Source organism: Micrasema longulum, unplaced genomic scaffold (assembly GCF_059751315.1).
Source record: "Micrasema longulum isolate JH-2025_06_02 unplaced genomic scaffold, ASM5975131v1 h1tg000859l, whole genome shotgun sequence".
Lineage (NCBI taxonomy): Eukaryota > Metazoa > Arthropoda > Insecta > Trichoptera > Brachycentridae > Micrasema > Micrasema longulum.
The window spans coordinates 753,931-764,535 of record NW_028278051.1 but is presented as its reverse complement, the minus strand read 5'-3'; positions in this window follow the sequence as shown (position 1 = coordinate 764,535).

Below are 10,605 nucleotides of genomic sequence, written 5' to 3'. Positions count from 1 at the left end.
AAATGAGAAAAAGTTTTTTTGTTTTTACACTAATGATTATTACAAAAAATGTAAAATGAACCAATTTTGTTTTAATAATGATATGTTTAAGTTTAAAATTAGCCACACAGTTATGGTTTAGCGTGCTATATTGTTGTCAGCAACAAATACGCATGTCACAATTGAAGACCTTGTTTCAAAAACATCAAATATCAGAATATTTCTAAAAAAATCGCAAGTACTTCAAATTCACTGTTAAAAATACGGTGTTTCTGATGAATTAACAAAATATAATCGTTAATTAGCATTTCTATCACTATGTAGCGCCACTATCACTTATTGTTTGACAGTTCAAAGGTCAATATTAAAGTCATAGAATTAAGAATAGTCCAGAGGGAGCGTAGAATCATATTTAAATACATTGGACTGTGTCCGAAAATTCCCCCACTTTCATCGCGCGCATACTTGAAGCCGCCACGTAATGTTGCCAGATCGCGAAAAATATAATCATAACACTAAAAATGTAAGATAATTATATTTTTATAAAAAAGCAATTTGATTTCTCTAAAATTTTACTGTACACGCGGAAACATTGATTGACACAACAGAGTAGATAGATAAAGGGTCGTTTAATAAGAGTAGTTGAATTAATGAACTTTAAAATAACATTTTATTCCATATTTGAAAATATACATTTAATATATTTATTTTCAATTTTTTAGATTTTATTTTATTATTTCTTGTGTGGCTGTGATGTCACACTAGTCTACATATGATACAAGACTTTATATATTTCTCTTGTTTATTTTAAATTATGAAGTTGTTTTTTTGGAATCTTCAAATGGACATTTTCACACCGGATTTTGAAAGTAAAATTTGTAAAACTATGCTGGATTGAAATACAAAACATATTAATCCTTGCTATGCGAAGAATGAATGTGACGCCAATACAACAAAACATCTGTATAAGAGAGAGAACGAAAATAGAACTCACAACAAAGAAGTCAGATACGCTCTTCTGTGGCCGGTGTTTTTGCTAAACAGATTCAGTTGGTTCTTGATAGTGATGGAGGACGCACGCAAGGACACGACGTATTTATGTTTTTTAAATATTTTTTATCTTTAACATACCTAAATCATATGTTTATTTTTATAAATTATGGAAAAGAAATTATTAAACAGTACATCTCCATGTTTTTTTTTTAATGTTTGAACTTTAGAATATTCCGTCTTTTGTTTGTGGTAACACGATGTTACATCACTGCTCGCAAAAGAATTGTTTACCACAGTATTTTAAGAGTTAACAAAACATTAAAACAATAGTAAAACCGTGGTATTCAGTTTAAACCCGCCTGAATAATTGTTGGTTTGTGACATTTTGTGAGGTTTTAAAAATGAGATCTTCAATTTGTATGCGACAATTATATTATTTTTGAATTAAAAATAATATACATAATTACAGTTTTTATTCAAATTTGCTAATATTGGTTTTTAAGGGAAAACTTAATATTAAAATGATCCAGTAAACTAACTATTTTTCATTTATATCATCTACATTACTTGTATTTTTTATAACAGTGATAATATATGTACATATATGTATGTAATAAGCTAACATTCTTAAATTAAATATTGCAAAATTATATTGACATTCAAATTTACATCAATCAGATAATATTGTAAGTAATAATGCACAAATCAATCAACCACAAATGTTTAAAGTAAATAGAATATTGTTTAATGTTAATATAGAGGTAATTTGTTGCTATAAAATACTTGAACAAATATTTTGTAATACTTTGCTGAAATAGTAACATATAAATTTATATTATAGAAGCACCGACGTATAATAAATAGACACGTTAATTCTTTGCTAGCTGCATCTCGGATATTGCAAATATTTTACATCAACAATGTATTTTCACTAATCTGGAATAATGTTGAAAACATGTAATATTTCATTTAACATTAAAGCGGATTTTTACAATGAGGAAGTTCAGTGCTATGAGAAATTGGAAATAAAAATGTTTTCTTACCAACGGTAGGTAAAAATTAGAGCATCTAATTATAAGGCTAAGTTTCTGTAAAATGTATGAAAAAATAATAAAAAATTTAACTACTTTAAATTACATCACAAGTTCTTCTAAATCAACCAATGATAGTGTTGAGATAGATTTTCCGTCTCCGCGAAGCCAACCCACCAGTGAGGACAACACACCGAAGAGAACTACTGACATCACACTCGGAGTAATTAAAAAATTACAAAACTTAAAAAAATCGTAGCGATGATAATACGATACATTAAAAAAAAAGGTTTAATTTGAGTCTATTAAATTTTTTTTTTTAATCACTGATCTTCTTCATCCTAATAATATAATTATCGATGCATAAAAAACGAATTTTCATTCATAATTTTTGGTTTTAAAAACAGGCACACACAAAACGGCTCGCAGTTGGCATCATGTCATAATAACATCAGACATAAGTATGACAGATAATGTAATATGTGCCATTTGTCCCATAGTGTGCGAAACATCTTTTATCCAGGTAATTCAAAATATGCATATTTTATACCATGAAAAAATAATAATACTACCATTAAAATTCGTTACCATAGCTATGACGACAGGATATATGGTTTATGTAAGTTCAATACTGTGGAAGAACCATTTGTCAATATGTTCAGGAGGGACAAAAATCCTTACAATTTTGTAAAAAATAATTAAAAATTCATTTAGATGCAGTTTAGAATGACGAAGGGGAGCTGAAAGAAGAGGTTCTGAGCTACCTTCACGGCTTGGCGGGAGACTTCTATGACCAGGGAATCAAAAAGATGGTGACTCGGATGAAAAATGCATCGAAGTCAACGGGAACTATGTAGAAAAATAGCTGAATAGGCTTTCCAATGATGTATTGCTCGTTGTAAATAAAAATGGTTTTTATTGTGAAAAAAATAGGGAAACTTATTTTACGGACAACCCTCGTATATCATATTATCAGCGCTACGATTTTTTTGAGTTTTGTATTTCTGAAATAATTCAGTTCTTCCCATTGGTCAAGAAACGGCAAGCAGGCTGGAAATTTTCCATAGCTCTCATATCATAGGTTGATTCATATGAACCAGTGACGTCATCCAAAGTAGTGCGTTTTTATAATTTTTTTTTGTACATTTTCAAGAAACTTTGCGGTACAATTTGATGCTCTAGTTTTTACCCAACGCAAGAAAATATTTTTGTATTCTATTTCCTGTAGGGCTGAAGTTCCTCATTAGTGGGTTCAATTGAAACATTTAATTGAAAGTGCCAAAAACACCGATTTGGATTTTTTTTTGGCTCATACGCAATATTGAACTTACTTAAACAATATTCTGTTCCGATTTTCACAGTTGGAGTGTAATTAAAGCATTTTATCATCACGCACGGCGACATTTCTGCATAGCGTCAAGTCTGATTGTGACAAAAGTCTGTAAGAAAATGAAGGGACAGAAGGCAATTACCAACTAATTGAAATGCCATTTTCTCCGCACTAGTAACGTGCCTATTTAATTAATCGTCATTGGCATAAAACGACAAGTATCATTTGCGATACCCTGGCCCCTAAGCTGGAGAAGTTAAAATAAATTTGTTTGCACGTTTTGAATCAATTATGAAAAACCCGTAAGTACATATGGTGAATTCACAATGGGTCTGATCAATTTAAATAGCAAATTCAAACAATCAATAGACGTGATATTTTTGTAACCATTTTTTTTTTAAACGGGATAACGTGGGAGGACTGTACTGCCCCCCGTATGAAGAGGGTTTACCGCAGGATCCATTATAAGAAAGGATTCAGAGAGACTCTACAAAACAGGAAAGCGTTTTTGGGAAATAATGACTTCAGAAGGGCAAACCATAATCATGACCATAAACTACAATGTACATATGATGGAGTCCTCCCAGATGTTAAGAGAAGAATTGCGAAGCAATGGCTTCAATATTATGCCTGAATATGATTTATCAAGGCATAATCTACTGACATCAATCATACAAAACCTAAGATCAGAAAATCAACCAAGAAATCTTAACTACATGGAAGCCTTACTCTCAAATCATAAAAGTCTTAAATTCACTCCAACCGCACCAGGAGAAACATTAAACAGTGCAGTATCTCAGTTAGACATGTTTCTGAAAAAAACGCGGTAAAAGGACGTAATGTCGTTTCTGTTGTAGTTTCAATACTATGTATGTCATTACTATACGCCATGTATCAAAAAAAAGGAAAAAACTGAGAGTTTGATTTAGTTATTTGTATTAAGATTAATATTTAAATTTGAAAGATAAATTAAACTTAATTAAAGATAATTACTAACTGAAAATCCAGTTACTGCTGTTTTTCTTCCTGGATTTTGCGGTTCCAGAAGGAATATTTATATTTTTATAGTAAGACTAAAATAAAGATCTTTTCTTCGCTATTTCGAATCTGTATTTAGCAAAATATCATCAAAAATATTAGATACTGCACTCGTTTTAAGGACAGCAGTGTAGTGTTATCTACAATTTGTCACAATGTCAAAAGAATCATATTTCTTACAAAATGACGAAATTTTCGCATCGATGACATAGAATGGGTTATTGAAAATGTTTCTATTCAGAGTTATTACTTTTTATTTTCTTAATCACAAGATAGATTCCATAAAAACATTAAAATTTATCAGTAAAAGTTGATTATCACTTATATTAAATTAAATTAATAAATGACTTGATATTTTAAGTACGGAATAAATTGGAATACATATGTTTGGAAAAACATAGTAAAATATGTATGTTTAAAGTAAATGCTACCTTTGTGTTTTCCTTATAAAGATTGATTAATATATTTATTCTACGTGTATTTTCAATACACAAATAAAGTGCTATCACATTTATAATTCGTGCTCAACACACATTGTAAGAAAGTTAAAAATTACATGAGTACATTGTAATTAATTTCAACACTGGGAAATAGATAATATTACATCATATAATAATAAAATACCAAGCTTTATTTAGAAGTTATAAATTAAAGTAGAAAAATAATAATGATTTTAATTTCAGGGATTTATTTATATGTCATTTTGTGATCCAATATTATATTTAGTAGAATCAAAGATTTATCAGGTTAATGTTTATGTTTACAAAAATTCATGAAGATTGACGAGTTTCAAGACACTGTATAAACCAAAGTGTGTTGATTCACTAGATTTAAGATTCTGTAAATCAAAGTGTGTTCGCAAGTTTCAAGATACTGTTCTAAATCAAAGTGTATAGATTCACAAGACTCTGTTTGAAATCAAAGTGTGTTGTTTACAGGACTCAAGTATTATCTGCATATATTCAATTTAATTTAATTATTCCTCTTAACAAAACACAATCTTAACTAGATCGAGCCAAACACGCATTAACAACATAAATTCAATTAAGTATTTTGTTGGAGTAATAAGTTTCTATTCTCAATATGTGAAATAAAGTAAAACATTGAAAAAAAATCACTTTAGTCAGGTATTTTTAGCTTCAATTCAAAGTCAGTGTCATAAAGCTTGGTCCAAATCTCTTCGTACACACACTAATAATTCTTTATCAGATGAAAATTTATTAAATTCTTAAAAATAATTTGATAACACTTTAAGCCAAAATGAGAGGGAAAATCTCATAATATAAAAAAATTAATTGGATTATTAAAAGACATAAGTCTTATTTTTGAACACCACGTTAAGTATAATATTGCAATGGATTATTTTTAAGCACATAAAACGAAATAAAAGCCGAGTTTCGATAAAAGATGTTGTCGCCATAAATAAAAAAAAAACACGTAATCATGTTCTTACGGATCTCTCCTATGTGATCAATTTTTTTCAATGATAAAAATGGTATAAAATATAAGAATCTCATGTTAATTCTCATTTATTTCTTCAACAATTCTTTTTCTAGATCGCAATACACCACCTGGATCTGTAAATGACAAGTTGCTTCATATGAATTTAAAGATTAATTTGATATTCTACATCAGTTTTACTGAAAGTTTACTAACTTCTGTTAATAAGTGTATTACATGTTTTTTACTAAAGCGTACTGTTTAATATCTTTTACCAGTTTAAAGATAAGTAAATAATGTGATCATTAGAGCCAAAGTTTATGGGATATTGTCTATGATAATATTTAATGATAGCGAGCTGTCAAATGTGCATTTTAAAAAAGAAATCTAACTGTTGGAATAGTGGTAAATCCTTAATGAAAAGCCAACAAAATATGAAGATAATACAATACTGCCATGTGTTGGGCGGATGAATAATACAGGTCTGAGTGTGAAATAGAACCAGAACTCTAGCATGATGGGCTCATGTTACGGTAATTCTTTATGTTAGTAAAATAATAGTATCTTTTTTACTAAGTTTTATAGTCAATATAATGATTTTAAATTGCAAATTTAAAGTAGTAAAATTTTACTTAGACAAAAATTCCAAAAAATGAAATTGAGTGGACATTAGTCCACCTCGTAGTATAGCGCTTGAAGTCCCGGATTCGATTCCGGGCAGAATGGACGTGAATCGAGTCACGAACCTGTGGATTAGAGGTCTGAGATTTGAACCCCGCTACAACTGAATTCCCATTTTCTAATAGTAAGGTATTTATAACTTGTTGAAAATGCCCCCAAAATTTAAATATTTGGGTAAATCATAGAACGCAAATACATAGAGTGGGGTGCTACAGTAATTGGACAATCTAAATCTAATGGTCAAAAAAAAGTAAATGTGAGAATTTATCTCCATAATGTTTTTTTGCGTGATTTTTTTTTTTAAATGAACGCATTGCATTTAATATTTTTTTTACCATATTTAGAATGCCCAATTACTATAGTACTCCTCACTCATTATTTCAATGAAAAAAATATCTGTTATAAAAGTTATTTTAAACTGCAATGTTTCACTGTCCCCGGAAGAAGAAGACGACTAAGACTGATCACCTTACCTTCCTTGTAACAAAAATGATCTAAATACCCTACAATTGATGTATCGACACAGTGCCCTGTACACAACAAAATGCGGCTAGGGAAATGGAAATTCTGCAAAAGACTCTTATAGGAAATTACCAAAAAGTAAGAATCCTACTTAATTTGGAGTTTTCTAGTTATTTTTTTTTGCTGTTGACAGCTTTATAGAAATCGGTTTTACTGTGATTAAAGTATGAGTATTTTTTACTGTATGGCGACAAAATCTCTATTCGAAATATATGTGTGTTAAAATGACGTGTCATTTTGTCACTGTGTTTCAAACATTGATGCCAATAAAATGAAATATGATTTGGAATCCTACAACATTTCCAGAACAAAATATGTAGTTCAAAAGACACCTTTGAACTCAAAAGTTAGTTTTACAAAGGCCTCGTTATTGACGAGGCCCCTGGTGGCAGAATTAGCTTAAAGAGGCTATCGGAGAGTCCCTACTCTAAGCCAAACTGTCATACTTCGGGGAATATATCCTACTGGTCAAACTGCCGCTTGCTTGTGTTTTTTACTTTTAACTAAAAATTGTAATTAACGTGAAAACTATTCCAGAGTATCTAAGGAAGATTTTAATAAATCTTCTACTTCTTTATTATGTGCCGTGTCAGGTTTCTTCGGCGTTGACAATCGAGTGGCAAGTGTTTCCTTGTCTTGCGCTATTCGGAACTGTTTTTCTACACATACTATTCCAATGCAATCTCTTATATTGCGCAGCCAGGATATTTGCCTCCTGCCAGCTCTTTAGTGACTATCTATTTTATCCGTTAACATTGTTTGGAGAAGACAGTATTTCTCTGCATGCAGCAGATGCCCCAGATGTGAGATTTTCCAAATCTTCACATTCAACGGGAATCCCCTATCGGTATTGGCTCCTCGTCAGACCGCTGAGTTCGTCACCATCTCGGTCTATGATATGTGAAGCAATTACAATTGAAATTTGTAAACCTAAAAATTTGCGGACCCTAAGAAATACCTTTTTGCTTCCAGTACTTAGGCCTTGATTCTAGGCGGTGTTGTTTTTACAATGTCTTCTTGTTGTAGAATTCAAAATCGTGTTTCACTTCATTAACTTTAATAGTTAACCTTATTATAGAATTCTAGGTACCATCTTACTGAAAACTCTAGCTATAAATTTATGTGTTAATAATCTTAATAACTTTATTATAAAACTAGCTAAAATATAAAACTTCAACAAAGAGGAGTTCATAACCAATTGGGCTATAAACACACTATACATACTCGAGCCATTTACCAAGACTAAATCACAATTGTAGTACCTTAAGGCCAATACACTAGTCATGATTTTTTTAATTGCTGGCCAATGCAGTGCCCTATGCGCAATATAATATATCTGATGTAATAATGGTATAATTTGAGACACATTACCATAATTAACCACGTTATGTTAAGAGCAAAGTTAATTCAAAATATTTTTAATCTACAAACAAAATTAGCATGAGACACAAAAACTTCAACAATCTCATTGATTACCTACACATGGCACAAAAATATATGCCACTGATTGCGAGCATCATCTCACGGTGACATTAAAATATATGCCACTGACCATGAGTGTCACCTCATGACGGCAATAGAATATATGCCACTGACCATGAGCATCATCTCATGACGACAACAAAATACATATCACTGACCGCAAGCGTCAGTTCATGGAGACACAAAAATGTATGCCACTGACCACAAGTGTCATTTCACGTTGATACTAAAAATATGTCGACCACGAGCATTATCTCATGATGCCATGTGATTTAAACCCATATTTTGCACATCTGTAATGTCTCTAATGTCCGCCCTGTTGTTTAGTGGCTAACATATTCGCCTACTGTGCATGAGAATCCGGGTTTGATTCTTAATCAAGCATTAAACACCTATTTAGAAGTGTTTATCCTCTGCAATATTTCATAGTCCCAGAACTGGCAGATGAAGAGTTATCCTCTTGCCGTCAAGAAATGATTGAGATACATTACAATTGGTGTACTGTAGCGTCTTATACACCATGAAGTGTAGATAAAAATAAGGTGTCGCCAAGGTCTTTAAAAAAAAACTTATAGCTGTGAATAAAAAAAGTCGTAGAATTACATCTTGCTCATATATAATGGTTTTGTAATATGTATATGGTAATTTATTTTTTAATAAAGTAATGGTAAAATTAATATTTAAGGTGGTGAAAAAACAATTTCACATTTTCATATATAAAATAAAAATCTCTACATATTTTTGTATATAACTAATGAACAAAGCTGTATGGAATTAATGAAGGTTAAGCATATAGCACTTAATACTGTCAAAGATAAAAATAATTCTACTGGGCCTTGTTCTTATATATTATGTTTAAACTAAAAACTATCAATATTAACATAACGTCTAAAGTGCTGTGCCATCTCTATAAATACATTGTGTGGTACCTGCCAACTTTAATCTATAATATATTGTTGCTGTGACGGAAAAACATACGCAATTTTCTTTTAAGAATAAATATTAAGTATTAATTTAGAGGAAATTAGAAATTAAAAAACTAGAAATTGGATTCTATTCATATTTTTTGGGCATTATAATAAAAACTGCTCTAAAATATACTGACTGTGTTTAGGGCAAAGGCTTCAAACCACAATTTTGGCCAAAGTTGTTTTATTCGTGTGTTTTTAACCAATTGCGTGGGTTTTTATACACATTCTGGTAAAATAATTGCGCCAATAGGTGTTTGCAACTCAAATCTTTCTGTTAGAATATGTATAACATATATCTAATTGTTAAGAAGCTTTTCCCATAATTGTGGTTCAAAGCCTTTTGTCCTGAACACAGTCCATACAAAAAACATAATAACATTTTTAATACAAATTCCCATGTCATCATAATTCACAAATCAACTTGCCCATTAGAAAAATATTAATAGATTTTGTAGAAGGCGAAAGTTGACATCACATATAAAGATAAAAGCGGGAATTTCAAAATTCAAATATTATAATAATGGCGTCAATTTAAAACAAAATTAAAAATACTAAGCATTCTCATTTGCTTGTTAAAATGTATGCAGTTTGGCGCAATATGCAACCGGAGAGTATTTTCAAAATACATTTTTTCTTCCATAAACTACAATACAATCGAAACAGGTAAAACTGATATGAAAAATGAAAATGTTATGTAGATCTGTAAAGCGTTCAAGATTAAGTTTAAAATAAATAAATAAAAACAAATAAAACATGATATTATGTAATCTTAAATAAATTTGGTTAAAATTCTATGGATTGATGACAGAAGATGTACCATAAATACAACAGAACCTCTATATTCATCAGCCCCCGTTTGTAATATTTTTGCATTCGTCGTCACTCCCACCGCCGGCGTTGGCACATTGGATGGCACGAGCAGACAACATTAGACAAGTTCCTTATTAAATCCAGTGCTACTTAATCATCGGCAAAACTGACCACATGATCAGAATTGGGATTACTATTGACGGTTTTGTTTTAATTGATAGCAACTCTTGTTCTTAATATGAACCTTTCTCCTCTCCACACATACCACTATCTATATCTATTCGGTACAATAAGTGGCAACTTTTTTTTCATTTTTGTACCTTTTTTG